Raw genomic sequence first — 6848 nt, 5'->3', positions numbered from 1 at the left:
GACTCTGAATAAAATGCCTACATACTGGCAAGCACCAGGAGACAGTCACATGAAATATTGAAATTTCCAAAGGGAAAGTAGTGGCTAGATCAAGAAAACCTCTATAGATCAAGGTAAGGAAGTTTTTTTTTTTTTTAATTTTTTTATTATTTATTTATTTATTTTATTTTATTTAAATTTTTTTAATTATTTTTATTTATTTTTATTTTTTAAAGCCTACAGCGCCCGTTATTCCCATGCTGTCTCCCATCCAAGTACTAACCAGGCCTGATCCTGCTTAGCTTCCGAGATCAGACAAAAATTGGGTGCGTTCAAGGTGGTATGGCCATAGACAAGGTAAGGATTTGAATCTCATTCTCAGGGCAACATAAATGTATTTAAAGATATTTTCAGCAGATTTTTCCTGCAAGCAGATTTATATAATTTTTAATAAAATAGTTATTTGTTTGCAAAAATGTTCTAGAAGTTTAGTAACACATACCAGGGCATGTGGTCATTACTAAAGCAGTTTTCTTTCTTTTTTCTTTTTGCTGTAATTTAGGTTCTGTGTACATGTGCAGATCATGCAGCATTGTTGCACAGATACACACATGGCAATGTGGTTTGCTGCCTCCACTCCCCCCGTCACCTATATCTGGCATTTTTCCACATGTTATCCCTCCCCAACCTCTGCTGCCTCTCCCTTAGCTCCCCGCAACAGACTGCAGTATGTGATGCTCCCCTCCCTGTGTCCATGTGTTCTCATTGTTCAACACCTGCCTATAAGTGAGAACATGCAGTATTCGGTTTTCTGTTCTTGTGTCAGTTTGCTGAGAATGATGGTTTCCAGATTCATCCATGTCCCTACAAAGGACATGAACACATCGTTTTTTATGGCTGCACAGTATTCCATGGTGTACATGTGCCACATTTTCTTTGTCTAGTCTATCATGGATGGGCATTTGGGTTGGTTCCAGGTCTTTGCTATTGTAAACAGCACCGCAGGGAACATATGTGTGCATGTGTCTTTGCAATACAACAATTTATAACCCTTTGGGTATATATCCAGAAATGGGATTGCTGGGTCAAATTGTATTTCTATTTCTATATCTTTGAGGAATTGCCACACTGTCTTCCACAATGGTTGAACTAATTCACACTCCCACCAACAGTTTAAAAGTGATTTATATTTTTTAAAGTTTACAGGCTTCAGAAAGAATGGATTGTAGACTGTCAACAGCAGAAACAAGAAAAAAATGTGGGAAATTATTGTAGCAGTCCAACTGAGAGATAAAGAGGGCTTAGAATATGGAGCTTGTAGTAAGATTGATAGAGATGAATATACCAAGATGTATTTTAGGGATACAGATATACTCGATAGGGCTAGATGAGACACTGAATAAGAGAGTGATGGAAAGTAAAGGTTCTAAAGTTACTTTCAGTTTTCCGGTGTGAGCACCTAAATAAATAGTTGTTTAAAAAGAATAATATGGAAATAGGAAGATAAGTACCTAGAATTCTGTACTTTAAAATCTGTTGACATAGTTTGTGTCTGTCTGACATAAGGCACTATAAGCTTCTGAGGACAGGAACTTTCCTTTCTCCATCTTTGCATCCTTGTTGCCCAGCACAATGACTAGCTCCAAGAATATACCTAATCAGTATTTACTGAATGAACTGATGGATGAATAAGTGAACGAATAAAAGATTGTCTTTTGTCTTTTCGTATTGGACAACTAGAAATAATGGCTTATAATTACAGGCAGACAGATTTCAATTCTATGTAAATATTGCCAGATAATTAGAACTCCACAAATGAAAGAGCCTGACTTTGGAATAACATGCTCTCTGATGACGAGAAGTACTTAAGCAGAATTTTGTTGCAAATAAGACAGGTGTCTAATTTTGAAGAAGAATTGGAAATTAACTCAGGCAGAAAATATTAATTCTTCTAACCTCTCTACTTAATCCCTCTTTAAGTTCAGAATACCTTTCATTGTTCATACCTCTGAACAATGACATTTTATTTTCTGTTAATTGAGTTACTGAACTTATGTTAAAAGGACGTCTTGAAATGTTAAAGATAAAACTTAAATAACCACTTCCTCTTTTCAGATAAATAAAATCTGGGATTTATAGTTTCTAATTTTTGCCCAGGGTACCAAGATATCTGGAGTATATGATCATGACCAAGACAGCATAAAGAATCTGGCTGTTTCTCCTGAAGAGGTTCCCTTCTCATGCCTTACCAGTAATATGGACATGGGAGGTTTTGTTAGAGGAGAAAGAACTGATAGAATCAGACTTGATAATTGGTTAGAATTTTGAGTTTAGGAAATCCTTTCGAAAGGCTCTATCTCTATTTTATATTTTATGTAAGACTCTACTAAATTTATGTGGCATGGAAAAGGCAAAGCAACCCCATCATTTGACTGGGGAAAACAATTTCTTTCTTATGTATTCTTATTTGTAAAACTTAGAGACCACAGCTGTAAGAATAATGGATCTTGGAGGTCACAATGATTCTGACTCAAATCCAGAAGATTTTATTGGCCATGGGGTAGGAGACAGTACAGTGGATGGATATCCAAGCTCTCCACTGACAATTTACCTAAAGCAGTCTGCTTTTACCAGTTTTACTACATTTCCCAATGCATTTATTTTTAAGAAAGGGATCTACAGCTAGAAATTCTCTCAACACCCCTGGCCTAATTTCACTTGAGGCTTTTTACATGTTGAATGAACATTGGAGAAATGTTCCATGGACATTTGTCACTATTTAATTTATCTAATTAAGTAGGCAGGACAGCCCTTCCATATCACAGCACATTGATTGTTGATTTGGATATGTTGAATCTACAATATAACATGTAGAAGACAAGTTAGAAGTGGATGTTCTTTAGCTGTTAGTAAATTGAATCAGGAATGTTTAGAAATTCTACATAAAAGGGGGATCTCCATACATTCAATAATTAAAAGCCTGGCATACTAAGCTGAAACTCTTGTACATCAAGAGTGTGAAATAATTCTTATTAATATAATGTTCTTGCAGCTATGTTAGTTTGATTTAGTGAATTCATATCACTGATGCTTTCTTTAGAACATCTAAATCTTCAAATTACCATAATCTAAATTTTTTCCAAGTGTTCTTTTACATAATAGGATTTTGCTTAGTTTGTAATCTATATATTCAATTGTATAATATGAAAAGCATGAATAGACACAAGAAAAATAATGAAAATGATTAGCATCTCTTTATACCCAGTCAGCTACATATTGCAGCATATTTATGGGAAAGCTCTGATAATTACTTTTGGAGTGTGATTGAAAAAGATTTTTCTCTTTCTTTATTTTGTTATTAGTTTCTTGTAATGCTTTTAAACTATCTTCTAATTTCATTTTGCTTCTATTTTTAGTTTTTCTCCTTTGCTCTCTGTTACATCCTTCCTTATATTCTTCCATGAAAGTGACAAGATTATATAGGGATGCTTAAGAAGTGCTCCTTTTCTAAATCCTTAGAGAATATGTCTCAGATTCTACACACTGTTCTCTTTGTAGAAAACTTCTATCATCAGTTATTATAAAAACAACTGTTAGGGAAGATTAGAAAACTCTGAAGAAGGCTGTATTTTAATTGTAGATGTCCCACAATGCCTATTTCAAATGCCAGTTGATTGAGAAGCAGAAAAATAACAATAACGATAATATCACTGAGCATTACATATAGTATATGTTAGTAAATTATTTGGTTAATTTATTAAGCATATGTGTATTAAGCACACTTTTTATATCGGGTACTCTTTTAGATGCTACAGATAGACCAGTGACCAGTCCCTACTTACTCAGACCTTACAATCTAATGAAGCAGGTCAGATAAAGAGGGAAAATAATATAATTTCAGTTTAAGGTAAATGTAATGAAGAAAATAAAGCAGGGTGTTGGCATGGAAAGTCAGAAGGAATTCAGGAACTGCATTTGGGAGAATGGTTAAGGATGTCTTTTCATATGGAGTTGACATCGGGTCTTAAGCAGCCATTGCCTGATTCCATTGGGTCTATCGCCACCAAGGAAGATCAGGAGAGTTTCTGAATCTGGTAGGTAACCAATAGAGTCACTGTAAAAAGATGCAGATAGAAAAGATAGAAGTCCAGCTATAATTACTGACTATTATTTTTGGGAAGATGTGCAGAGACAATACACAAACTAATAAATATTTTGTACCTGGCCGTAAAGTGTACTTAGCTTGTATATTACACAAATATTTGCTCAACACAACACCTCAACCTTTCAGATTCATATTCCCAAAAAAGTGATGGAAAAATAATTTTATCAAGAGAAGCACCTTGCTGATTCATATCTGGCCCCTTAGTCGTAATCAGATGGGCCAGACTGTGGTGCCCCAGCCAACAATAGGAAAACACATATCCTAGAGCTTTTGGATCTGACAAGCAAAGACACTCATTTTCTCTACTATTTGACAAACTTCTTCTAATATAAGTTTACTAATAAAATTCAGGAAATAGTCTCAGAAAGTTGACAACATACTCTTTGTCACAATTTAAAGAGGACTACGAAAAATCAGTTCAGTCTTCCTTCCTTCCTTCCTTCCTTCCTTCCTTCCTTCCTTCCTTCCTTCCTTTTTTATTTCTCTTTCTCTCAACATTCCTCCCTTCCTCCCTCCCTCCTTCCCTCTCTCTTTCTCTCTCTTTTCTTTTTTTCTTCCTTTCTTTCTCCCTCCCTCCCTCATTCTATTTCTTGGTCTTCCTCCCTCCCTCTCATTTTCTTCCTTCCTCCTTTCTTTCTTTCTTTGAAACATTTTATAAATGAGCAGATGAGACTTATGTTGGCATTACTTTGCTATAGTCAGCCTAAATATATCTAGCTTTGGTTCATCTACTGATAACATCTCGCATTTTATTTTTATTTTTGCAACTTTCTCAGCTTATTAATTGTGCAAAATTCTGGTAAAATTCAATTAATCTCCATGTTTGCACAATTGATCTTTTAAAAACCAATAAAGTTTAAGCAGACATTAATAATTTAAAGGAAGGCTATAGTTAAGTTATAAGGAAAAACAAGATTTTTGTTAAAGAAAATACTGTTAATTTAGTTGGGTTTATAAATATTTAAGTTGCTGTCATTTTATTCTTTTCTAATAATAGTTACTATTTTGCCTTTCAAGATGATAAGGTTTTTGGCTTTTGAAATTTTTTTCTCAAAAACTTTGTATGTGATATCTATACACTGCTGTCAAAAGATAACAAACTTCACAAGTGCATGTTTAAAATTCTCGTAAAAGTCATCTCTGTTAAGAATGTTTCATCTACCATGGAAAGAATCAGACTCCGGGAATTCTAGGAAAGTGAAAATATTTTTATATTAGTAAGTTGGAAGTAATGGCCATAATAACCAATCTAGATTCAAACCTTGGCTGTACCCATTCACCCTAGTTTTCTTCCTCAGACTATTTTCTTGCTCTGATAAAGCTTGTCCAACTAGAGGAGCTGGCTTGGACTATATTAACTGTAAATTCTGGCTCACTTATTATTGTGCCTACTCATTTTTCACTTACAACTCTAGAAACAATACCTATAGGAAATATACCAAAATTGAGTAAATTGCGTGGTTAAGTTAAAACAAAAAATCCAACTAGTCAGAATTTAGGATATCTGTGATAAATTCCAGACTCAGCCACTAACTGATTTGGTGACCTTGAACAAGATATTTGTTTCTCTGAAGAAGTCTCCATTTTCTCAGTTGTAAGAAAAGGATGTTGTCCTAGATCGCTTACAAATATACGATTCTGAGTTTGCTATGAGCTGAATTGTGTCCTCTCAAAGTTTACATATTAAAGGCAGGATGTGGTAGCTCATGCTTGTAATCCTAGCACTTTGAGAGGCCAAGGCAGGTGGATAACCTGAGGTCAGGAGTTCAAGACCAGCCTGACCAACATGGTGAAACTTCATCTCTACTAAAAATACAAAAATTAGCTGGGTGTGATGGTGGGCGCCTGTAATCTCAGCTACTCAGGAGGCTGAGGCAGGAGAATCTTTTGAACTCGGGAGGTGGAGGTTGTAGTGAGCCAAGATCACGCCATTGCACTCCAACCTGGGTGACAAAAGCAAGACTCCATCTCAAAAAAGAAAAAAAGAAAATCATATGTTGAATCCCTAACCCATAGTACCTTAGAATGTGTACCTTATATAATTAATTGATAAGTCCTGGAGCTGTATTTGAAAATAGAGCCTTTACAGACTTGATTAAATTGAAATGAAGTTGTTAAGATGGGCCACAATCCAGTCTGAATAGTGTTCTTATAAGAGATATTTGGACACACAAAGACATATTCGAGAGAAGACTACGTGTAGAGGAGCCAAGAGTATGTAGGGAATTGAGCCCCACATCACCCATGGGTACCCCAAGTTTCGTGGCAACAAGGGAATGAGAGAAAAACAGATTAAGAGAAAAAGTGGGACCAGGGGGCCATCATTTCATTACTCTGGTGGAGGCAGTGAAGGCCTCAAGCTCTGAACCTCCACTCTATTTATTGATTACAATGACTTTGATCTATAGGGTAGGAGTAGAGTGATGGTGGGATGAATCGGTGAGCCAGAAGTGAATCGGTGAGCCAGAACCAGTGTGTCATCCTAAGGACTGATAACAGTGATGGTTTGGGAGTTTCACAAACCAAGAACATGTGGTTATCTTTAACTTATTATCTATGTGCAGCTGGTGGAATATGGGCCTTACAAGGAGCCTTTAAGTCTGGCTACATCATAGTGCTACAAAGGGGTTTTATGTCCTTGAGCACAAACCCTGCACCGGAACGTGAGGCATGGAGAGGCCCTCCTCCTCAGAGGCATCTGCAG

The 6848-nt window shown here is 35.9% G+C and overlaps 1 pseudogene; it reads right to left on the bottom strand.

Moving 5' to 3' along the window:
* Positions 1–213: 213 nt before the first annotated feature.
* LOC119472997 lies at positions 214–333 on the bottom strand (annotated as a pseudogene).
* Between the last annotated feature and the right edge of the window lie 6515 nt (positions 334–6848).

The sequence above is a fragment of the Cebus imitator genome, unplaced genomic scaffold (genome assembly GCF_001604975.1).
Source record: "Cebus imitator isolate Cc_AM_T3 unplaced genomic scaffold, Cebus_imitator-1.0 Scaffold7, whole genome shotgun sequence".
In the NCBI taxonomy this organism is placed as follows: Eukaryota; Metazoa; Chordata; class Mammalia; order Primates; family Cebidae; genus Cebus; species Cebus imitator.
This window is presented reverse-complemented; position numbering and strand designations above follow the sequence as displayed.